Here is a 25,733-nt window from a genome sequence, read left to right as displayed (position 1 = left end):
AAACAACAGAAGATAACATAGGCTGATAAGAGGATCCCGGGACGACCCAACATTCTATAGCAGGGTAGAGGTAAATGCATCAAAGGTAGAGGAATAATGGAACTTATTCCAGACAGTCCAAATTTATCCCATGCTACTATATTCTCCAAGTATTCAATTTGGTTCATTTCACAAGCCTAAAGCCTCGTACACACGATCGGGTTGTTGGCCAACAGAGCCTTTTGTTCGAAGGGCGTGTGCCAGGATCTTGTCTTGCATACTAACAGCACACAATTGTCGGCCAACAAACACAAACGTAGTGACGTACTATTTGGAGTTTCAGCTCTTGAGCGCCACCCTTTGGGCACCTTCTGCTAATGTCGTGTTTGAGCATTGATTCCGAGCATGCGTCTTTGTACTTTGGACTTGTGTGACAGACTTATGTACACACGATATGAAAATCTGACAACAGACCGTTGTCCACTGAAAATTTACTAGCCTGCCATCCAACATTTGTTGGCCAAAAGTTGGACTGAAGGAGCGTACTAACGGTTGGATTTTAGGCCAACAGTCTGTCATCACACAATCCCCTGCCAACAATCAGATCGTGTGTACGAGGCTTTAGCGGCTAAGGTTGGTGGGTCGGGTTGGCGTCAACATCTGGCAATAACAGAACGAGCTGCGGTGAATCTGCCGCAGAGACCATTTTTATCTTGTAGCCGACCGCCGGCCGAACACGGGGATAACGGGGGTTATGGCAGCCAGCTGCTGCCATAACCACGATATCCGTCCCCAAAGTAGGGACGTACATCGGCGTGCGGCGGTCGACAAGTGGAGAGGAAGAGAACGTGCGCTGAATTTCAAGATTTCATAATTTGCCGCGTCACGAATGTTAATTCGACATTACAAACGCTAGTTTACAAGACCGACCGCTTCCGGCTCGTCCTTGCTTCCGAGCATGCGTGTTTTGTACTTTGGACTTTTGTCTGGCGGACTTGTGTACACACGCTCGGAAAATCCGACAACAGACATTTGTCCGCGGAAAATTTTAAAGCCTGCCATCCAACGTTTGTCCGTGGAAAATCCGACAACAATTGTCCGATGGAGCGTACAAACAGTCGGATTTTCCACCAATAGCCTGTCATCGAACATTTCCCGTCTAAAAATCCAACCGTGTGTACGAGGCTTTAAGGTTTGACCTCATATTATATGGTTTTGGTAAATCTGAAGACAAAAATCTGCAGAAAATCTACTAGTGTGTATGGGGTCTAAAGCCTCGTACACACGGTACGATTGTTGGCAGGGGATTGTCTGTTGACAGACTGTTGTCCTAAAGTCTTACCGTTAGTACGCTCCTTTTGACAATTGTTGTCCAATTTTCGGCCAACAAATGTTGGATGACTGGCTGGTAAATTTTCGGCGCACAACAGCTTGGCGTCAGATTTTCTGATGGTCAGTACACAAATCCGTCACACAAAAGTTGAAAGTACAAACAGGCATGCTCGGAATCAATGCTCACCAAACACGAAATTGGCAGAAGGGGCCCAAAGGGTGGCGCTCAAGAGCTGAAATTCCTCGTAGTACGTCACTACGTTCGTGTTTTGTGGCACGACAATTGTGTACCATTAGTATGCAAGACGAGATACCCGCGATCGTCTCACAGTGAGGAAGAACGGGGAGATGCTGATGTAAACAAGCATTTCCCCGTTCTGCCTAGTGACAGGACACTGATCACTGCTCATGGAATCGGGAGCGGTGATCAGTGTCGTGTCACACACAGCCCCTCCCCCCCCACAGTTAGAACACCTCCCTAGGACACACTTAACCCCTACAGCGCCACCTAGTGGTTAACCCCTTCACTGCCAGTCACATTTACACAGTAATCAATGCATTTTTAATTGCACCAATCGCTGTATAAACGTGAATGGTCCCAAAATCGCTCCAAAAGTGTCAGATCTGTCCGCCATAATGTCGCAGTCATGATAAAAATCACTGATCCCCGCCATTACTAGTAAAAAAAAAAAAAAAAATTATCAATAAAAATGCCATAAAACTATCCCCTATTTTGTAGACGCTATAACTTTTGCGCAAACCAATCAATAAACGCTTATTGCGATTTTATTATTTTTTTTTACCAAAAATATGTAGAAGAATACGTATCGGCCTAAACTGAGGAAAAATAAAACTTTTTTTTATATATTTTTTTGGGGATATTTATTATAGCAAAAAGTAAAAAATAATGTGTTTTTTTTTTTTTTTTTTCAAAATTGTCGCTATTTTTTTGTTTATAGCGCAAAAAATAAAAACCGCAGAGGTTATCAAATCCCACCAAAATAAAAGCTCTATTTGTGGGGAAAAAAAGGACGTCAATTTTGATTGGGTGCAACGTCGCACGACCGCGCGATTGTCAGTTAAAGCGACGCAGTGCCGAATTGTAAAAAGTGCTCTGGTCAGGAAGTAGGGAAATCCTTCCAGGGCTGAAGTGGTTAAGGGGGCGTGGCGAGGGGTGTGTCCTATGCCTACATACTTTTGCTAAAAGTTGTCCCTCATCCCCATTACAAAAAATTGGGAGGTGTGCCCACCAGGTCAGCATACAATTGCAAAATCTTTTTACTTTCCATGCGTTTTTGATGCAGAAAAAAAGCGCACTGGACTGCCTGTGGTGTGAACTGGCCCAGAATATTCGTAGACTTGGAGCATTGAGAAGGCAGATCCTGTTCCAGTGATTACTGATCACTCCCCCAACGCCCTCCTCTCCTTTCAGTCTGGTGACAACATTGGATGCTGGGCGGGACTGTTGGGGAATTAGGCGTGGTCACCTGACAGCGAAATTCTCACCTGTGAGATCAGGAGCCGTATCTGTCTGCATCCTGCTTGTCTACAGCCGAGTGTATCCGCCCTGTCACTGCAGACATTACCTGGGAACTTGTACTCACCTTCGCTCATTACCTGGAACCAGGTAAGAGATACCGTATACTACAAATGAATTGGGCACAAGATCACTTATCAATGACGGTATCATTCGTACGTGACTTGAAATATTCTCTAAGGCTGAAAGAGAGAAATTCAATTGGTTCAAGGAATTTCCCCCTCTGTCTAGTATATTCAGGTACCCCATTATCAATCAAGGAGAAAGCAGAACAAGCTTTGAGACTTCTCCGGGTACAGTAAGGTGGGTGACACCATTGGGGGGGGGGGGGGGGATTCACTAAAACTGGTGCACACTGAATCGGGTGCAGCTATGCATAGGAACCAATCGGCTTCTGGCTAGGTCCACACTTGTGCGATGTTGGATATCGCATGTGATTCGCACCGCACTGCTGTGCAGATCACATCCCAGACAGCAAGTAATTTAACTTGCCAGGCTTCACAATTGCAGCAAGTCTGCTTTGCATGACTCCAGATCAACTTTCTTTGCAAACGTTCTGGTTCAATTATGTTCTGCTGTGTTCTATAAAGGAAGAATACTGCGCATGTGTAAAAACGTACAAATAAATAATTGTCAATCGCCACCATTACAGTGTAAATTGTCCAGCAGCAGCACCACAAAAGTGAGAGATAATCCCAATAAACAACATGTAGAAAAAAAAAAATGATGCGCTAAACAAAAATCTCATACTGGGTTATTAACCACTTAAAGAGGCGTTCCCGTTTTTTAAAAAAAAAATTAAAAGTCAGCAGCTACAAATACTGCAGCTGCTGACTTTTATAATCGGACACTTACCTGTCCCGCGGTCCAGCGATGCGGGAGATCGAAGCCCCGCTCGTCTCCCCCTCCGTTCAGCGGCGCCGGCATTGCAATTGTGGGCGCCCGGCTGTGGCTTCACAGCCGGGCACCCACTGCACATGTGCGTGCGGTGCCGAGAGCCGTGATTGGCCGCTCAGTCACCTGGGACCTGTAATGGGTCCCAGATGATTGACAAGAGGGAGGGGGCAGAGCTGAGCCCTTCCTGCGCCGAGGGGAAGTGATATCACCAGCCCAGGCACTGAAAGAGGCAGACTATGAGGGACCCCCTAGCAACAGGCATTTAGAGGTGAGTTAAAAAAAAAAAATTCCAAATGTTTTTATTAGGCACATTCATGCATTTTTTATTTTTTTTTTGTTGGGTGGAACACCACTTTAAAGACCAGGCCTATTTTTCAAACTTGTTGTTTACAAATAAAAATCATTTTATTTTATTTTTTTGCTAGAAAATTACTTAGAACCCCCAAACATTATATATTTATTTTCAAACACCCTAGAGCAGTGATGGTGAACCTTGGCACCCCAGATGTTTTGGAACTACATTTCTCATGATGCTCATGACCTCTGCGGTGTAGTTGAGCATCATGGGAAATGTAGTTCCAAAACATCTGGGGTGCCGAGGTTCACCATCACTGCCCTAGAGAATAAAATGGCGGTCATTGCAATACTTTCTGTCACACTGTTTTTGCGCAGCGGTCTTACAAGCGTACTTATTTTGGAAAAAAAATACATATTTTGAATTAAAAAATAAGACAACAGTAAAGTTAGCCCATTTTTTTTTTTTTTTTTTTTTTTTATATTGTGAAAGATAATGTTCCGTCGAGAAATTTGATACCCAACATGTCACGCTTCAAAATTGCGCCGGCTCGTGGAATGGCGACAAACTTTTACCCTTTAAAAACCTCCATGGGCGACGTTTAAAAATGTCTACAGGTTACCAGTTTTGAGTTACAGAGGAGATCTAGGGCTAGAATTATTGCTCTCGCTCTAACGATCGCGGCGATACCTCACATGTGTGGTTTGAACACTGTTTTCATAGGCGGGCGCTACTCGCGTTTGCATTCGCTTCTGCACGCGAGCTCGGTGGGACGGGGCGCGTTAAAAAAATGTTTTATTTTTCTTATTTATGTTACTTTTTATTTTGACACTGTTCTTTTAAAAAAAAATGTGTCACTTTTTTTCCTATTAAAGGAATGTAAACATCCCTTGTAATAGAAAAAAAGCAAGACAGGACCTCTGAGAACTCGGATCTCATATTTGCAATAAAAAAAAAAAAAAAAAGTCCCTTTTTTAAGAGCTATGACGTTTTGACGTTGCTTCCGCCCTGCAATGGTATGGAGCCGGTGGGGGTCATCTTCCCCTCACTCGGCAGCCAGCCAAGCAGGGGACAGGATCCAATCGCCTCCGCCGCTGCGGGCGGGTCCGTAAGTGGTTAAGAGCATTGGCCCGGAAGTGACGTTTGACATCGCTTCCTCCAGTCAATGCTATGGGGCTGAGCAGCCAGCCAAACAGGAGAGAGGACCCGATCGTCTCCGCCGCCGCTACCATCGGCTCCGGTAAGCGACGGAGACCACCGGAACCCGGTGGAAGGGGGGGTTCCCTCTCCTGCCCCCGATTTTAAAAGTGATATCTTGCGGCGAATCCGCCGATGAGACCACTTCTGTCTGAAAGCAGACCGCCCTCTGAAGGAATGGAAACCGGGGTTATGGCAGCTATCTGCTAACGGTATTCCTCTTCAAACAGCCAACGTATAACAACGGCGGGCGGTCCGTAAGTCCAACTGTACAAAAAAAACCCACAAATCCCTGATAAGTAGTTGAATCAACAAAAAAACAAAAACAAAACCCTCCACCTTGTGCGTGCACCGTCACCACAGGCAATATAGACTCTTACCAGAGAGCCTGGACCTTTTTATTATGAAGGGTCAAACAGGCTTGATGTAACAATCTTTGCAGCGGTCATCAGATGGAGATGTGTCCTCAGATCAAACTGGGCATGAGCAGGATATTCAAACCAAGCTCCATCCACCCCACCATCAGAATGATCATTGAATGAAAGAGACGCCAGATATGCCGCGCACACACGATCGGAATTCTCATAGGAAAAAAGATATGATGGCTTTTCCGACGGGATTCTGCTCAAGCTTGCCTTGCATACACACGGTCATGCAAAAGTTCGCTGAACTTCCGACCGTCAAGAACGCGGTGACGTACAACACTACGACGAGCCGAGAAAATGAAGTTCAATGCTTCCGAGCATGCGTCGAATTGTTTCCGAGCATGCGTAGGAATTTTGCGCGTCGGAATTGCTACAGACGATCGCATTTTCGGATAGGAACTTTTTCCGACCGGAAAATTAAGAAGATGCTCTCAATCTTTTGCTGGCTGGAATTCGGGCCGGCAAAAATCCGATGGAGCATACACACGGTCGCATTTTCCGACGAAAAGCTCTCATCTGTCTTTTGCTGGCCGAATTTCCGATCGTGTGTACGCGGCAATTGTGTAAAATCACAAAAAAGTTAGTTTAATATCAAGTATTGCACTTAGATTGGTACAGGTAAAACCAGCGTTGTGTACAATATAGGCGGCCGCCTTAAGATATCCAGGCACTGTGCAAACAAACACGATAGGAGGAAACGGCTCCTAACCCCCTGGCGTCTTTCATTTTATGATCAATCTGATGGTGGGGTGGATGGAGCTTGGTTTGAATATCCTGCTTATGCCCCGTTTGATCTGAGGACACATCTCCAGCTGATGACCCCCTGCAAAGATTGTTATATCAACGTAGGGTTGCCACCTCATCCCTTTAAAATGGAACACACATTAATTACACAGGTTCTGTGGCTGATTAAGGTGGTAATTAAACTCACATGGTGCCTTGTCTGCATCAACCCCTTCCCGCCGAGCGTACGCAGATGTACGCTTTCAGGGGCTATACCGGGATGATGCCCGCAGCTGCAGGCATCATCCCGGTACCGTTTTTTTTTAGAGCCGGCGATCGGCTATCCAGGGACAACAACCGATGCGGCTAAAAGCTGCTCGGCTGTTATACCGGAGGAACGGGAGGGGACGCCCCCCCTCCCGCCGCCTACTGCCGCCTCCCGCCGCTCTTACCGGGCCTCCCGTTCCATCCGGAGGCCCGATCACCAATCTGCCACCTCCGGTGGCTGGGGCCGGACTGGACGAAGCCGTGAGCGGCTTGGTTCCAGCCTCCTAATCGTAAACACGGAAGTGACGTCATGACGTCACTTCCCGTTTACTCGGCTGCCAATGGCGCCGGTTTTAAAAAATATACAGTATTCAGAATCGTCGTTTTCGGCGATCTGAATACTTTGAAGTGCAAAGGAGGGATCGGGGGTCTTTTAGACCCCCGATCCCTCCATAAAGAGTACCTGTCACCACCTATTACTGTCACAAGGGATGTTTACATTTCTTGTGACAGCAATAAAAGTGATCAAACCTTTTTTAACACAATTTATTAATATAAAAATAAATAAAATAAATAAGAAAAAAAAATTAAACTGCCCCCGTCCCCGCGAGCTCGCGCAGCAAAGAAAACGCATAAGGAAGTCGCGCCCGCATATGTAAACGGTGTTCAAATCACACATGTGAGGTATCGCCGCGATCGCCAGAGCAAGAGCAATAATTCTAGCACTAGACCTCCTCTGTAACTCTAACCTGGTAACAGTAAAAAAAAAATGTAAAGCGTTGCCTATGGAGATTTTTAGGTACCGTAGTTTGTCGTCATTCCACGAGTGCGTGCAATTATAAAGCGTGACATGTTTGGTATCTATTTACTCGGCGTAACATCATCTTTCACATTATACAAAAAAAATGGGCTAACTTTACTGTTTCTTTTTTTTTAAATTCATGAAAGTGTCCCTTTTTCCAAAAAGTTGCATTTAAAACACCGCTGCGCAAATACCGTGTGATAAAAAATATTGCAACAATCGCCATTTTATTCTCTAGATTCTCTGCTAAAAAAATATAATGTTTGGGGGCTCCAAGTAATTTTCTAGCAAAAAATACGGATTTTAACTTGTAAACACCAAATGTCAGAAATGGGCTTAGTCATGAAAGGGTTAAAACCGAACACATATTAATTACACAGGTTCTGTGGCTGATTAAGGTGGTAATTGAACTCACTCGGTGCCTTATCTGCATTATATTATCATCAGAACCTTTTGTAATTCATATGTGTTCAAGTTTAAAGGGATGAGGTGGCAACCCCAACATCAAGCCTGTTTGACCCTTGGGTCCAGGCTCTCTGGTAAGAGTCTATATTGCCTGTGGGTGATGGTGCACGCACAAGGTGGAGGGTTTTTTCAGTTGTGCAATAGTCATCCCACCACAGGGGGTCAATGTGGCTGAATGTTAATGCTGCAGACTTGTAGAGCTCTTGCTGTAGAATCACCACTGTAACTTTGCTCTTGCTAGAGACTTGCCATGCAAGTTTGCTACAAATTAGAAAAAAAGTGTCAACCAGAACTTGTGCTTCAAGTGCTCTGCAAGTGTACAACTTGCCAGTGAAAATGTGCAGCAAGTTTACAGACTTACAATTCAACGCTGCCACAAATTTGTGGCAAGTTATCCTTACTATCTGGGATGCAATGTCCGTGCAATGCAAATTCAGCCATACTGATTGTATGGCTGAATTTGTGTCACATTCGCACCAAAATGGCGCAGGACCCTTTTTTTTTTTTTTTTTTTTTTTTTTTGGTTCGCACTGGAATCGTATCGCATGAGTGAACCGCACCATGGATTCCTGCATTTGGTTAGCATATCGATGTGCGAACTGTCAATCTGGGGATGACATTAACTTTCTATTGACACCCACAGCGGTTCGCAGAGGGCAGTGTGAACTGCCTGCAAGTCCCATGCGATGCGGGAATTAAAAAAAAAAAATATATATATAATAATTTTGGGTCACTTTTATTCCCATTACAAGAAATGTAAACACCCCTTGTAATAGAAAAAAAGCATGACAGGACCTCTTAACCACTTCAGCCCTGGAAGAATTTACCCCCTTCCTGACCAGAGCACTTTTTGCGATTCGCCACTGCGTTGATTTAACTGACAATTGCGCGGTCATGCGACATGGCTCCCAAACAAAATTGACGTCTTTTTTTTCCCACAAATAGAGCTTTCTTTTGGTGGTATTTGATCGCCTCTGTGGTTTTTATTTTTTGCGCTATAAACAAAAATAGAGTGACAGTTTTGAAAAAAACGCATTATTTTTTACTTTTTGCTATAATAAATATCCCCCAAAAATATATAAAAAACTATTTTTTTCCTCAGTTTAGGCCAATATGTATTCTTCTACATATTTTTGGTTAAAAAAAATCGCAATAAGCGATTTATCGGTTTGCGCAAAAGTTATAGCGTTTACAAAATGGGGGATAGTTTTATTGCATTTTTATTAATATATATTTTTTTTAAATGGCGGCGATCAGCGATTTTTATCATGACTGTGACATTATGGCGGATGCATCGGACATTTTGGACACATTTTTGGGACCATTGTCATTTATACAGCAATCAGTGCTATAAAAATGCACTGATTACTGTGTAAATGACACTGGCAATGAAGGGGTTAACCACTAGGTGGCAGTGTAGGGGTTAAGTGTGTCCTAGAGGCGTGTTTCTAACTGGGGGGGGGGGTGGCTACATGTTACACGTCACTGATCTCTGCTCCGATGACAGGGAGCAGAGATCGAGTGACACTGTCACTAGGCAGAACAGGGAGATGCTGTTCACATCAGCATCTCCCCGTTCTTCCTCCCTGTGAGGCGATCGCAGGTATCCCCGTGGCGATCGAGTCTGCAGGACCCGCGACCTGACTCGCGGAGCTTGCCGCGCGCGCGCCCGCTGGCCGCTTCTTAAAGGGCAACATACAGGTAAGTGGTTTTGCCTGTACGAGCCCTTCTGCCGCAGTATATCTGAGTGAGGCGGTCGGCAAGCGGTTAAATATGAGATCTGGGGTCAAAAATACCTTATATTTACACTAAAATGCAATAAAAAAAAAATTCTCCTTTAAGACCATTAGGCGGAAGTGACGTTTGATGGCCCTTCGCCATCCAATGGTGTGAAGCTGAGTGGGGGCCATCTTTCCAGCCTGTGAGGGGAGAGGACCCGATCATCTCCGCCGCTACCGACAGCTCCGGTAAGCGGCGGAGACAACCGGAGCGTGGCTGGGGGGGGGGATGCCCTCTCCCGCCCCCGATTTTTAAAAGTGATCTCATGGCGAATCCACCACTGAGACCACTTTTATCTGAAAGCCGACCGCCCGCTGTTGAAGAGGATACCGGGGTTATGGCATCTGTTACATTTACAAATGTAAACACAACCATGTACAATAAGTTGGTAAAAAATAAATACGCATTTACCAAGTGGACATAACATAGACATAGACATATAATTGCATGTTGAATGTTTAGAGTACAAGCTGAACTGTGTTGGCATCCCAAAATTGTATACTCTACGCATTTCGTGAAATGCGTTCACTTATCAGGAGTATAGATAAAGGACTACACTGTAAGTACAGAAAAATCATCAAATATATTACTTATATGTATCTCTCAACCAAAGGAGAGAAAAGGGGGGAATAAGAGCCTCCCTAAATGTAGTATACATTGTCTAGTACTGACAGTTCAGTACGAGAATAGTCTATTGGCTCAGGCCAATGGGGGTGGGGGGGGGGTGGGGTGTGCGACGGTGAGAGAGGGGATAGTGTCATTGAATGAAAAAAGTCCAAAGAATCATATAAAATGTCCAGTAAACTGTTTCCACAAAGTGAAAATTGGTGCTCCAAAGGTGCATACAATCAGGCAGTGGTAGTCACTAGACTTGTGCACAACGGAAAATTTCGTTTAGTTTTGGTTCGTTGTCATTCGTAAAATACATAATTTCGTTCTGTTATATTCGTTATGTTATGTTAATATGTTTTCGGATAGTTCGTTATTATTCGTAGAGTGTCGATATTCCTTATACTGAATCTCGAATCATGTCGAATTAATTTGTTATATGCGCTATAATTTTTTTGTATTCGTTGAAATTCGATATTTATGTATGTGTGTGTGTGTGTATATATAATATATATATTCGGGATAATGATTCGTAGTTTGGAAAGTCGCTTGTTTATTGAATCCATTAACACACACAATGACAATATCTCTTCTCCTCTGCTCAAATACAATACAACACCCTTCTCACTCACTTCTCGGGAATGCACTCTGCCAGTAATCCAACCTCCAGCACAAAATTAATCAGCTGATTGGACTGTAAGATTTACTTTGAGTTGACCTTTTGTTTTATTAGACCTTTAACGAATTACCGAATCATGTTCAATTCATTCGTATCCGCTATAATTTCTTTTGTATTAGTTGAAATTCTATATTTATGTATATTGATTCGTGATAACGATTTGTAGTTTGGAAAGTTGTTTGTTTATTGAATCTTTTAACACACACAATGACAATATCTCTCCTCCTCTGCTCAAATACAATACAACACCCTTCTCACTCAGTTCTCAGGAATGCACTCTGCCAGTAATCCAACCTCCAGCACAAAATTATTCAGCTGATTGGACTGTAAGATTTACTTTGAGTTGACCTTTTGTTTTATTAGCTCTTTAACGAATTACCGAATTATATCGAATTCATTCGTTATATCCGCTATAATTTCTTGCATATTCATTGAAATTCGTTATTTTTTAATTCGGACGTTCGGATGCATCCGAATGTCCGAAAGATGCAAAAGTCGGCCGAATTTCTATTCGTTACGAAACGTAATGCACAAGCCTAGTATTCACACTCGTGCCCCCCTCTTATGTCACACTTACCAGAAAAACTAACCCACCAACGGGCAGCAAGCCTTCACAGTACCCTGACTGTAATAAGGACATCCACGGCTGATTCCTTAAGGTCTCCTCCGCCCCAGTGTTATCATGTAAAGACGTCAATGGTACTCATAGCGTGACTTCATAAAACATTCTTTATTTCTCACATCAACAAGGAATTTTCCTCCTCCACACAACTGCCGCTCACTGGATATTTTCTCTTTTTCTGACCATTCTCTGTAAAACCGAGAGACGGTTTTGTGTGAAAATCCCAGTAGATCAGCAGTTTTTGAAATACTCAGACCAGCCCGTCCGGCACCAACAACCATGCCACGTTCAAGGTCCCTTAAATCTCCTTTCTTCCCCATTCTGATGCTCAGTTTGAACTTCAGCAAGTCGTCTTCACCACGTCTAGATGCCCAAATGCATTGACTTGCTGCCATGTGATTGTCTGATTAGCAATTTGTGTTACCAAGCAATTGTACCTAATAAAGTGGCCGGTGGGTGTATGTCATAATTCCTTTTTACTGTCTAATGTGTGATTAGGCTGTGTTAAAGTGAAAATTCACCTTTTTCGCAGAAAATGGAAAGGTGAACTGTCACGTGACTACGCCCTACATGTGACGGCTCGGTTGCGCCTGTAGGTGGAAACCAAGCCTTGAGGCCTCCATTCACTCCTGAGTGTTCTGTAGCTTGAAGCTACAAAATGCTGGAGGAGGGAAATTCAATGCATCTCAATGGAGATGGTTCACATCCGAACTCTAAGTTGCCTGAAGCCCAAAAAAGTTTTGGAGCTTCTTTTTGTAGTTCGATATGGGCAGATTGGTGTGTTTTTGGAGCTTTTTTTTTTTTTTTTTCCCCCCCATAAAAATACACTGAAATTAGAGTTTTTGTATCATTTTGTCACTTTTTCTGCTCAAATGCCATGAATAAGTGAAACTAAATAATAATAATACATAAACGGCAAATTAAAAAAAAATATATATTTTTTTTTAATTAGAATGAATAAATCATAAATAAATTCCCATAAATTTATTAATTAACCCCTAACCCTGGTGTTTATTTATTATTATTATTATGTTTCTTTATTGTTAGGGTAAACCCTAACATCTATTACTAACCCCAACCTCTAACCCTAGCTCTTACCCCTAACCCCTTGCACTTAACCCTAACCTCCAACCCTAACCATGGTGTTTTATTTATGCATTATTATTATTTTGTTTATTTATTGTTATGGGTTAACCCTAACCCCAACCTCTAATCCTAGCCCTAACCCCTAACCCTGGTGTTTATTTAATCATGTAGTATTATTATGTTTCTTTATTTTTAGAGTTAACCTTAACATTTACCTCTAACCCTAGCTCTTACCCTTATAACGCCAACCCCTAGCCCTAGCATTAACCCCAACCTCTAACCCTGGTGTTTATTTATTTATTATTTTATTGTTAGAGTTGGGGATAACCCTAAGATCAATCTCTAACCCTGGTATTTATTATTTATTTATTGTTAGAGTTAGGGATAACCCTAAGATCAATCTCTAACCCTAAACCATAACCCCGGTATTTATTATTTATTTATTGTTAGAGTTGGGGGATGGGGTTAACCCTAATGCCACGTACACGCGGTCGGATTTTCCGGCGGGAAATGTTTCGATGGGAGCTCGTTGTCGGAAAATTCCGACCGTGTGTAGGCTCCATCGGACATTTTCCGGTCGGAATTTCCGACAAACAAAAATTTTGAGATCTGGATCTCAAATTTTCCGACAACAAAATCCGTTGCCGTAAATTCCGATCGTGTTGTACACAAATCCAACGCACAAAGTTCCACGCATGCTCGGAATCAAGCAGAAGAGCCGCGCTGGCTATTGAACTTCCCTTTTCTCGGCTCGTCGTACGAGTTGTACGTCACCGCGTTCTGGACACTCAGAATTTCCGGCAAGATTTGTATGCAAGACAAGTCCGGCGACCGTGTGTATGCAAGACAAGTTTGAGCCAACATCCGTCGGGAAAAAAAAAACATGGATTTTGTTGTCGGAATGTGGCGATCGTGTGTACAGGGCATAACTCTAACCCCAACCTCTAATCCTAGCCCTAACTGCTAACTGTAACCCCAAGCTCTAGCACATAACCCTAACCTCTAACCACAACTCCTAAATAATAATAAAAATAAACACTTGAAAGAAAAAGAGGAAGCGCATAAAAAAATCTGGAAAACCATAGCATCATATGATGAAACAGATTATATTTTTCTCTATTGGCTAATAGAAAAAATGCCAAAGCAATGCAAAAAAGTCTTTTTAAAGGGTAAGTTCCCCTTTACAGAAAAATCTGTAAAGTGAACTTACTCAGGACCCCCACCTCGCCCCCCCCCCCCCTCCCCCCCCTGGTCCTGCTGACCTGGAGCGCATCGGGTCGCCGCCTCACCGGTCCGGGGCTTAGAAATCCCCCCCCTCCACGCAGCCTAATCTCCAAAATGTTTACAAGCATTCTAATTGGTCGGTGCCGACTAATCAGAACCTGCGTAGCCTGTCCTGTCACCACGGGCGAAGAGGAGAGAAAGCCACAGGTATTTAAAATTCCCCCGAACTAGTTCAGTGGCGAGCTGTCAGTGAGGAGGATCGCCGGACTCCAGGTTAGCGGGGCCGGGTGGGGAGGGGGTCCGTTGTAAGTTCACCTTACAGATTTTTCTGTAAGACCCAGTGTTAATTTTGGCAGCAAATTTCGATTTTAGTTTTAGTCCTAGTCTTAGGACTGAAATGGCATTTTAGTTTTAGTCCCATTTTAGTCTTCTGCAATTGTTTTAGTCATATTTAGTCGACTAAATCTCCAGTACATTTTAGTCGACTAAAACTAATTTTATTTAGACATCAAAGAAATTCTGGACAGCCGCACTCCAAAGATATTTGCCTTTTATTCAATAAGGTGTCATCCAAAATACAGGTCACAGCAAAGTGGAACAAAGCTTACGCATTTTGCACTGCAAGGAGTGCTTAGTCATAGCTCATGACTAAACTATGACTAAGCACTCCCTGTAGTGCGAAACGCGTAAGCTTTGTTCCACTTTGCTGTGACTAACTGCCAAAGCGTTGCCAGCACCTGGACTTCTAGACTGAAGGAGATGCCTTTTACCTTGATCTGACCCACTTGGAATGATGATACTCTCTCTCTAAAACTCATTTTAGTCGTCTAAAATCTAATAGGTGTAATTAAATTGAAATGCATTAGTTAAACATTTCTCTACAATTTCCAAACTCATTATATACTGCTGGAGTGAAAAATCTAATGTTATTATTTATGGTATGGAGGTTGAACATGCACTACAGACAAGTGTTAATTTTGAAGTCAAATTTCAATTTAGTTTTAGTCTAAGGCCCCTTTCACACTGGGGCGGTAGGGGGCGTCGGCGGTAAAACAGCGCTATTTTTAGCGCTGTTTTACCGTGGTATTCGGCCGCTAGCGGTGCGGTTTTAACCCCCCGCTGGCGGACGAAAAAGGGTTAAAACCACTCGTATAGCGCGGCTATAGCCGCGGTATAGCCGCGGTATAGCCGCGCTGTCACATTGATTTCAATGGGCAGGAGCGGTGAATACACCGCTCCTTCACCGCTCCAAAGATGCGGCTGACAGGAGATTTTTTCTTCTCCTGCCAGCGCACCGCTTCAGTGTGAAAGCCCTCGGGCTTTCACACCGAACAAACAGCGGAGGCTGTTTTGGGGCGGTTTGCAGGGGGTATTTTTAGCGCAATAACGCCTGCAAACCGCCCCAGTGTGAAAGGGGCCTTAGTCTGTTGACCAAAATGCCATTTTAGTTTTAGTCAAATTTTAGTCATCTCAGTTGTTTTTGTTTTTAGTCTTATTTTAGTCAACTAAAATGTTTTAGTCGTTTAGTCGACGAAATGAACACTGGCAAGACCCCTTTTCACACTGGGGCGGTTTGCAGGCGATACAGCGCTAAAAATAGCGCCTGCAAAGCTCCCTGAAAGAGCCGCTGCTGTCTCTCCAATGTGAAAGCCCCGAGGGTTTTCACACTGGAGCGGTGCGCTGGCAGGGCGGGAAAAAAAAGTCCTGCTAGCAGCATCTTTGGAGCGGTGAAGGAGCGGTGTGTATCCACCGCTCCTTCATCGGTCCTGCCCATTGAAATCAATGGGGCAGCGCGGCTATACTGCCAGTAAAGCGCTGCAGCAAGGCTTTGCGGTGGATTTAACCCTTTCTCGGCCGCTAACAGGGGGGTAAAACTGCCCCCGCTAGCGGCCGAATATCGCCGCTAAAACGACGGTAAAGCGGCGCTAAAAATATCGCTGTTTTACCGCCGACGCAGCCCCCGCCCCAGTGTGAAAGGGGCCTAAAGGTGAACTTTAGTCTTTTTGCATTGCTTTGGCATTTTTTTTTTTAAATTTTCTGTAAAGGTGAACTTACACTTTAAAAACGCTGTACAATAACATGCAAAAATGCTCAAAAAAAATGCATAAAAACACGCAACAAAATGCCTGAAAAACGCCCAAAAATGTGACGCTGGATACACACTTATACAACTTTTGTCGATCGGTTTCCTTTAGATTTACCTTCAACTATGTAGTGCAAGGGCCGGCCTGATTGCATACGAATTGAAAGTGTTTAGGTTTGACCTCCTATTATATGTTTTTGGTAAATCTAAAGGCAAATTGTATATATATTGTGTATCCAGCGTAAGTCTTGCTCAACCAGGGGAGCTTTATAAACCTTAGAGCTAGCAAACCAGAGAAAGAGAAGAGCAGTTTGTTGAATCTGTCCAAACACTATACAATCGCCTTTTTAGATTTAACAAAAAGACACCATCAGAATACATTTTTGATCGGTGGCTGCAGCATTTCAGAAAACTATACTACATTTTGACCACTAGATGGAGCAGACGATATAGACGTTTTTCTCTTAGAAGAAAATACAGTGCCATTTCGTTCAGCTTGCACGGTTACATATGACATTTGGGCAATGAATATTTTATAAATACTTTGCATTTATTTAAAACAGTGATTCCTAAACTTTTTTTTTTCAGTCACGGACCCCTTTAAAAATCAACTGAAAGCTGTGCCCCCCCCCAGAAATATTCACATAAACACAATTATGCTTACAGTGAATATACAGTATGTACTTTGTTCATAGGTGTGTGCAGCCAATTACATTAGGGTGAGCACCCCAAAGATCAAACACACATGCCTTTCTCTGCAGCCTCAGCTGTCCGTGGCAGTGAATGTGCTGAGCAGCTTTCTGTTCATTCATAACCAGAAGGGTAGTAAACACTCTTTACTACGCTTCAGTTATGAATGGACACAGTGAGCGAGTGTGTTCGCTGTGTTCATTTAGAAAAAGAAAGGGGCCAGTAAATGACATATTTTCCCGCCCCTTTCCCCCGTTCTCCATCCGGAAACCAGGGGAGTATCCAGGGCAGTAGGCGGAATCAGCACCTCACACAGTGATTAGAAAAAGATCTTAAAAAAACTTGCTCCTTTTCATGCAAAAAGTAATGGCATTAATTAAACACAATCATCTTAGATTTTACACTCTAATGAACAGGGCACTCTGATTCCTTCCTTCTGATTCCCTATTAAATTGTATTGTACAGTATCTCACAAAAGTCAGTACGCCCCTCACATTTTTGTAAATCTTTTCTTCTATCTTTTCATGTGACAACACTGAAGAAATGACACTTTGCTACAATGTAAAGTAGTGAGTGTACAGCTTGTATAACAGTGTAAATTTGCTGTCCCGTCAAAATAACTCAACACACAGCCATTAATGTCTAAACCACTGGCAAGGAGGCGCATGCGCAGACTCCTCCAAGATGGCCGCTTGAGCCCGGAGCGCCGCACTGCCCTGACCACCCGGCGCACATAGCGGGGGAACCGGGACCCCGTGGGCCACGACACCCACCTCAAGGCTAATAGGAAGTGTTGGGTAACAACCCTATGCCGGCCGGATCGTCCAGAAAGGACCTGGAGCCTCTGTTCAGAGCCTCGGCGGAGCGGGCCGAATCCAAGATGGCGGGCGCCATGCTGCACGGCGCACAGACAGCTGCAAAGAGCCCAGGAGAAAAGCTTTCCTATGCCGCAGTGACCCGCTCTCTCCCCTCTGGGACCCCAGTGCGTACTCCTCAACATTTGGCTCAATTCACGGCCCTCTCAGAGCACCTTGCAGAACAACCCTTGACACCCCCCTCGCAGCCTCCCTCCCCTCACATTACAACAGGGCCTGAAATGGCGCTCACTCCGGCCCACTCTATCCTCACAGCCCCTGACCTCTTCTCCCAGTTATCAGCTCTGCTGGATAGAGATTTGGCCCAAACTGCAGCCAAAATAACGGGCGACATTAGAGAGGACTTCCAGGCCCTGGGCTCCAGGATGGAGGCGATTGAAGATAAACTTGACCAGACCATCTCTAAAACCAGGCAGAACTCCAACCACATACAGGTCCTACAGGACCAACTGGACATTGCTCTCTCACGCATCGATGACCTTGAAAACAGGTCCAGAAGGGAAAACTTTAGACTTAGAGGTCTCCCAGAATCTATAACCGACTCCACGATGGCGGTCCAAGACTTCATTAAACAACTTATCCCTGACATTCCTCCACATAAGTTGGAAATTGACCGCGCTCACAGGACATTAGGACCGCCGAGGAAAGATGGCCTCCCCAGAGATATTTCTCGGTTAAAGAAGAGGTGATGAAAAAGTGCAGATACCAACAGCCCCTCATGTGCAGAGGCCACACCGTACAAGTCTTTGCAGACATTTCACCTAACACAATACAAAAAAGGAGGGCGCTGAAGCCCCTACTCTCGGTGTTGGCGCAAAACGAAATCAAATATAAATGAGCCTTCCCATTTGCACTCAAGTTTGAGCACAGAGGCAAAACCTACTCTTTCCGCAGCCTCCAAGAAGGAGAACGGATCCTGTTAGACCTCCGCCTCATCTCGCAAGAGTCAGCAATGGACTTCAACAATTCTGCGGCGGGGTCATACAAACGCCCATCCCCTGCAAGCCCCTTGCAACCCCTGTGGGAAAAACCTAAATACAAGCGCCCCAAGGAAGCCAAACCTCCATGAGTCCTCGAGTCAAGAAGATGTTGGATGGACTATCCCTGATCTCTTTTTCCCTTTGTGGGCTCCTACACGAACTCGGTTGACTTTTCTTTTCTTTTTTTTTTTTTTTTTCTTTTTAAAGCTGGTTTGTTTTTCCCTTTGGTCATCCCAGCATTGGATGGTCTGTGCTAGAGACTTTCTTTATTTTTTGGCCGGGGGGGGGGGGGGGGGAGAGGAGGGAGGGGACGTTATGTCCCCTTTTTCCTCTCCCCCCCCCTCATCCTTCTATATCTTCTTCTAATAAGAAAGCCATAAGCAAGTATTTCTGTCCCAGGGTAGTCCCTTGGGGGTAATCCTATTGGGACTTACCCGGAGCTAGGTATTTTAATGTCAACCAACACGAACCTTAACACCACTTTATGACCCAGGCCTCCAAGGCACAGGGTAACGGAGTATGAACTCATGACTCCTCCTTATGTTATGCCTTGGACGCAAAAATGAGTCTCGTTTTGCATGGGCTATAGCCCAGGGAGCCCTCCTCATCCACCCGGAAATGTGTCCTGGGTGGGAGGGGAGGAAGGTGGGAAAAAAGGGTGGGCGGGGTCCCCTTCGGTTCCCCAGGTCGGACTAGATCCGATCAGCAGTTTTAGTGTTCAGTATTTTACTTAGGTGCGCCGAGGTCGCGGCAGTTAGGCTGCACCTCCATTAATCCCAAGGACCAGGTAATACTGGTTTCCTGGGTTAGGAATCCTCCCTGTCAGCAGGGTTTGGGCATTTCCTCCACTGTGAAGAGCAGTGTGCTCTGTTGCCATCACTGTTCACACAAGTCCCGAGAGGACTTGATCTTCCCCTCTTCCCCACTCTCTATGATCTCTTCTCTACTATCTTCTCTAACAATTTATTTTTTTGTAGTTGGCTGTCTGCTGGGTTATACCCACTCCCCCAGTAAGAAGCGAAAGGATGTTTTAATGGTCCCAACTTCGGTTCCCACTCTCCAACTGGAACAGGTAGGCGCTGAGGGATGGGGGGTAGGCCCCCTACTTCTGCTTCATGGCTGACTCTGACAATCTGACCTCCCTATTAAGGGTGGCCACACACAATACCCAAGGGCTGAACTCCTTCTAAACGAAGGAAAGTACTTGATTTTATGGAATCCCGCAAGATTGATCTTCTATTTCTCCAAGAAACCCACTTCCCGATCCGGTACAAACCTAACTTTATCCACTCTCAGTTTCCATTGTTTTATCTAGCTAATGCGGAAGATAAGACCAGAGGGGTTGCTATCCTTATTTCTAAAAATTGCAGATTCACGCTACATAAGGTCCAACGAGATCCAGAGGGTAGGTACATCCTAGTTAAGGGTTCCGTAGAGGGCAGATTATATTCCCTAGTATCTTACTACGCCCCTAACATAGGACAGCATAAATTCTTTAGCTCAATGTTTAAGACACTCGGACCAATGCTTGAAGGCTCTGTAATTTTTGGGGGAGACTCCAATGTGGCCTTCGACCAGGGACTGGACAAATCTAAACCCCCATCCGCCCAAAACATCCGTCCAACTAAAACTAGCTCGAAAATAGCTAAGCTGTTTTATTCACAAGGACTCACTGACATTTGGAGGGAATTAAACCCCACCAAAAAAGATTACACTCATTTCTCCCATGCCCACCAATCCTATGCTCGTATAGACCATCTGCTAGTCTCAAATGACTTGATCCAGGCAGCCCAAAGATCACAAATTACTGACACGGTCTGGTCGGATCACTCCCTGTTAAATGTTCTGTTAAATAACCAAACCCCACACCGCAAATACAACCTTTGGAGACTAAAAGAATACATCCTTTCTGACCCCGCCTGGAAAGTAGAAATTGAAAAGGCCATCACGGAATATTTTAATCAAAATGACACGGCAGACGTCTCCGCGGAAACCTTATGGGCAGCTCATAAGGCCACAATAAGAGGGAAATTAATACAAATAGCAGCCAAAATTAAAAAAGAACACGGGATAGACATAGTCAACCTAGAAAAGAAATTCCAAAAATTATGTGCGGAGCACAAGAGAGACCCTGCTTTAGTACCCGTATCCCGATTGGATGCAGCACGCCTAGAATTAAACTTAGCTCTTACAGCTAAAGCGGATAAAAGTTTATCATGGCTAGGAGCAAAATATTACTATCAGAAGGATAGGGCTGGGTCTCTCTTGGCGTCCCGTCTCTCCCCGCGCCCTCGCTCATATACCTTCACCAAAATTAAACTAGCGGGCCAACCCCACACAACAAACCCATTGAAGGTCATGAAAGCCTTCCATGGATTTTATGCAGATCTATATAGCGAACATAAGGCAAGTAATCCCCAAACTCTGACGAAATTCCTGAATAATCTCCCGATTCCTACCCTTTCGGCAGAGCACAGAGATAGACTCGAAGCTCCAGTTTCCGCCGCGGAAGTGCTAGCGGTTATTAAAAATCTTAAGAGGCGGTCGGCTCCGGGTCCAGACGGCTTCTCCGTACCATACTATAAAACTTATGCAAATACCATAGCGCCTTATCTTGCTAGATTCATTAACTTCAAAACCAAGGGAGAGCCTCTGGACCCGCAAATGAACGCTGCATTCATAACCGTAATACCGAAACCAGACAAAGACCAAGGAGAAGTATCCAACTATAGACCCATATCCCTGATCAATAGCGATCTAAAAATTATGACTAAAATTATGGCAGACCGTTTGGCCTCCTTTATTGGATCCTACATCCATAAGGACCAAGTGGGATTTATCCCGGGAAGGCAAGGTCCTGACCAAATCAGAAGAACGGTGGATGTAGTCTCCCTCCTGCAATCGGGCTGGGATGGTAGTGGGGCACAAAAGGGAATGTTGCTATCTCTAGATTTACAAAAAGCATTCGACTCTGTGTCTTGGTTTTACCTATTCTCAATTATACAACAATGGGGTTTTGGCCCACGGTTCACAGGGTTACTACACTCCCTATACTCTAGCCCAGAAGCTAGAATCAAACTACAAGGACAACTCTCTGATCCTATTAAAATTGCTAGAGGGACCAGCCAAGGTTGCCGCTCTCGCCACTGATTTTTGCGATAGCGATTGAATCATTGGCAGTTGCTATACGCACTAATCAGGACATAGCGGGGGTGAGCTGTGGGCCAAAAACACATAAATGCGGGCTTTTTGATGATGACCTCATCCTTTACATAACGTCACCAGTAACCTCCCTCCCAGTGCTATGTAAACTCCTAGAACACTTTGCACAGATCTCTGGATTGTGTGTCAACTACTCCAAGTCTCAGGCACTCAATGTGTCCCTCCCGTCAGCTTTGGTGTCTCGGTTGCAGGAGGAGTTCCGCTTTTCTTGGAGCGAGTCCAGCATTCGATACCTTGGAATCAATCTTACCCCCAAATTTGAACAGCTATACCAAGCAAATTACCCCCCCATTTACAAAAAATTAGAATCCGATCTCAAACAATGGTCCCCACACCACATTTCCTGGCTCGGTAAAATAAACTCTGTAAAAATGACTCTGCTACCGCGTCTCTTATATATTTTCAGAGCGCTCCCGATCGCTATACGGATGGATCACCTCTCAGCATTCCAAAACAAGGTAGTAAAATTCATTTGGGGATCAAAGGGGCATAGGCTCCCGAGAAACGCCCTATTCGGCCCAAGAAAAAAGGGAGGACTGGGACTTCCAAATCTTTTTTGGTACTACCAGGCGGCTAGATTGGCACAGATATCAACAGTTTATGCCAAAACAGCCAGACCTGATTGGGTAGAAATGGAAAGGCAGGCAGTACCAACATTTTACAATTGACTTCCTCCTCTGGTGCCCACCAAAGGCTAGGCCCCCGGTCTTGTCTCCCGCCTTATCACAATCTCTGACGATATGGGACACTCTCAGAAAGAGCCCTTCCTTAGTATCGCACAGCAAACCTCTATCGCACATTTTCCGTAACCCCGCATTTCCCCCGGGTTTGGACATAAAAGCCTTTCAGTGGTGGCTGGATAGGGGGATGTACCGGATCGGGAACTATTTTACCGCAGCGGGGCCGTTTTCCCTCAACCACTGCGTTAAACATCTGAGTCTCCCCAATTCGGAGAGGTTCAGGTTTTATCAAATTTCACACTTTCTCCAATCAATCTGGGTTGAGAAACCCGAACCACCGCAGTTCACCCCATACGAAATATGGTGTGGGGGTCTCCTGGAGCAGAGGGGGGGAATATCCTTAATCTACACTTCGCTTGCTGCTACAGATAAGAAAGCAACGTTCATGCTGGCATGGGAGAGGGATTTACAGGACACATGGGATCTAGATCACTGGCACACGGTCTTCTTCCGATCATTCAAAGGCATCTATAATATTTCCCTGATTGAAGCTTGCCTAAAGGTAATCACTAGATGGTACTTGACCCCCTCCCGGCTTGCAATGATGCATCCCGCGGTCTCCCCTCTCTGCTTTCGCGGATGTCACATGAAAGGTTCCATGATACATATATGGTGGGAATGCCCTAAAATCAGGACCTTTTGGCAAAAAATATTTTACGCCATATCCAAAATAACAGGTAAGACCATTCCCAAGTCTCCTCTAACAGCTCTTCTCAACCATCCCATTCCAGGGATCTCAAAATCATTACAGAAATTAGTATTTTTCGTTCTCCAGGGAGCCAAAATTACCCTTGCTAAAGCTTGGAAGAAGCCCTCAGTCTCTCTCATAGCAGCTAAACGGAAAGTGTCATGGATAATGGCTCAGGAGAAATTGGTAAGCTCTTTACTAGACACCTCAGCAAAATTTGAGAGGATTTGGGATCCATGGTCCAAATACATAGGAATAAGAGAACATCCAAATTACTAGAAATAGACCTTTAATACCAATGGGGGCACCGAGCAGACAGCCAAACTCTTCTCTTATCTGCACTTCACCTCTCTCCTTCTTACTCCTCCCTCTTCTCTCCTCCCCCAACCCCCTTTTTTTTTTTTTTTTATTTCTCTCTTTTTTTTCTTATTTCTCTCTCCCTGACTTTCCATACCTGGCAGGCATGAATAGAACTCACTCCCGCAGTGGGTGCACACTGGAGTGAACTGTTGTAGTAAGTTTTACCTAGTAGTTAGTCCCTGAGGTATACGTATGAATAATAGCATCTTTATGCATCATGCCTAAACAGCAGCTGTGCCAAAGGGACTGTTATGTTGTTTTAAGCTTGAAATGTAACCCGTTTGGCAATCTGTTTTTGCAACCAAGATCATTTGGTCAATGTGCCAAAAATTTCTTTTTTTTTTTTTTTTATATATACTTCGCTAATGTCTCTCTAGGTCCTCAGGACATTAGTAAATGGAGCCCATCCCGCTCTCCAGCACAGTGTGCTCCCATGAAGGGGTGCTGGGGGTGGAATGAGAGAGTTACCCAAGGCTCGCTCATGAGGGCCGCAATCACACGGATTCTGTAGGACCGGATATTAGACACTTCAGTCTACAGTTAGTTGATGATGTAACTCTAGTGTACAAGTTATTATAATGCAAAACATATCACTGTAACTATGATATGTACTTCTCCCTTGTATTTTGATTCAAGATGTGACATGCAACGGAAGCTTGTTCTTATAATTTGTTTTTCTGTCAAAATCTAATAAAAATCATTTAAAAAAAAAAAAAAAAACCACTGGCAACAAAAGTGACTAAAATCCTAAGTGAAAATGTCCAAATTGGGCCCAAAGTGTCAATATTTTGTGTGGCCACCATTATTTTCCAGCACTGCCTTAACCCTCTTGGGCATGGAGTTCACCAGAGCTTCACAGGTTGTCACTGGAGTCCTCTTCCACTCCTCCATGACGACATCACAGAGCTGGTGGATGTTAGAGACCTTGCGCTCCTCCACCTTCTGTTTGAGGATGTCCCACAGATGATCAATAGGGTTTAGGTCTGGAGACATGCTTGGCCAGTCCATCACCTTTACCCTCCGCTTCTTTAGCAAGGCAGTGGTCCTCTTGGAGGTGTGTTTTGGGTCGTTATCATATTGGAATACTGCCCTGCGGTCCAGTCTCTGAAGGGAGGGGATCATGCTCTGCTTCAGTATGTCACAGTACATGTTGGCATTCATGGTTCCCTCAATGATCTGTAGCTCCCCAGTGCCGGCAGCACACATGCAGCCCCAGACCATGACACTCCCACCACCATGCTTGACTGTAGACAAGACACACTTGTCTTTGTACTCCTCACCTGGTTGCCGCCACACACGCTTGGCACCATCTGAACCAAATAAGTTTATCTTGGTCTCATCAGAACACAGGACGAGGTTCCAGTAATCCATGTCCTTAGTCTGCTTGTCTTCAGCAAACTGTTTTTGCGGACTTTCTTGTGCATCATCTTTAGAAGAGGCTTCCTTCTGGGATAACAGCCATGCAGACCAATTTGATGCAGTGTGCGGCGTATGGTCTGAGCACTGACAGGCTGACCCCCCACCCCTTCAACCTCTGCAGCAATGCTGGCAGCACTCATACATCTATTTCCCAAAGACAACCTCTGGATATGACGCTGAGCACGTGCACTCAACTTCTTTGGTCAAGTGGAACCTGTCCTGTTAAACCGCTGTATGGTCTTGGCCACCGTGCTGCAGCTCAGTTTCAGGGTCTTGGCAATCTTCTTATAGCCTAGACCATCTTTATGTAGAGCAACAATTTTTTTTTTCAGATCCTCAGAGAGTTCTTTGCCATGTGGTGCCATGTTGAACTTCCAGTGACCAGTATGAGAGAGTGAGAGCGATAACACCAAATGTAACACACCTGCTCCCCATTTACACCTGAGACCTTGTAACAATAACGTGTCACATGACACCGGGGAGGAAAATGGCTAATTGGGCCCAATTTGGACATTTTTACTTAGGGGTGTACTCACTTTTGTTGCCAGCGGTTTAGACATTAATAGCTGTGTGTTGAGTTATTTTGAGGGGACAGCAAATTTACACTTTTATACAAGCTGTACACTCACTACTTTACATTGTAGCAAAGTGTCGTTTCTTCAGTGTTGTCACATGAAAAGATATGATAAAATATTTTAAAAAATGTGAGGGGTGTACTAACTTTTGTGAGATAATGTAACTGTACTGTCTGACCTCAT

The 25,733-nt window shown here is 44.5% G+C and overlaps 1 protein-coding gene across 5 annotated transcripts in view; it reads left to right on the top strand.

Annotated features, from left to right (window-relative positions):
- Positions 1-25,733, top strand: part of CERS3 (ceramide synthase 3) — a 237,151-nt gene that overhangs the window by 6,912 nt on the left and 204,506 nt on the right. Inside the window, exon 1 of one of the 5 annotated variants that reach the window (XM_073618372.1) lies at positions 2,802-2,938. The exons of 2 other annotated variants lie outside the window; for them this stretch is intronic. The gene's annotated coding sequence lies outside the window, so the exon portion shown is untranslated. Of the gene's footprint in view, positions 1-2,801; positions 2,939-25,733 lie in introns of those variants that run through there. 2 more of the 5 variants (XM_073618370.1, XM_073618373.1) reach the window with 2 other exon arrangements.

The sequence above is a fragment of the Aquarana catesbeiana genome, linkage group LG03, assembly GCF_042186555.1.
Source record: "Aquarana catesbeiana isolate 2022-GZ linkage group LG03, ASM4218655v1, whole genome shotgun sequence".
In the NCBI taxonomy this organism is placed as follows: Eukaryota; Metazoa; Chordata; class Amphibia; order Anura; family Ranidae; genus Aquarana; species Aquarana catesbeiana.
The sequence above is the reverse complement of the archived record's forward strand: the minus strand, read 5'-3'. Positions and strand labels throughout refer to the sequence as shown.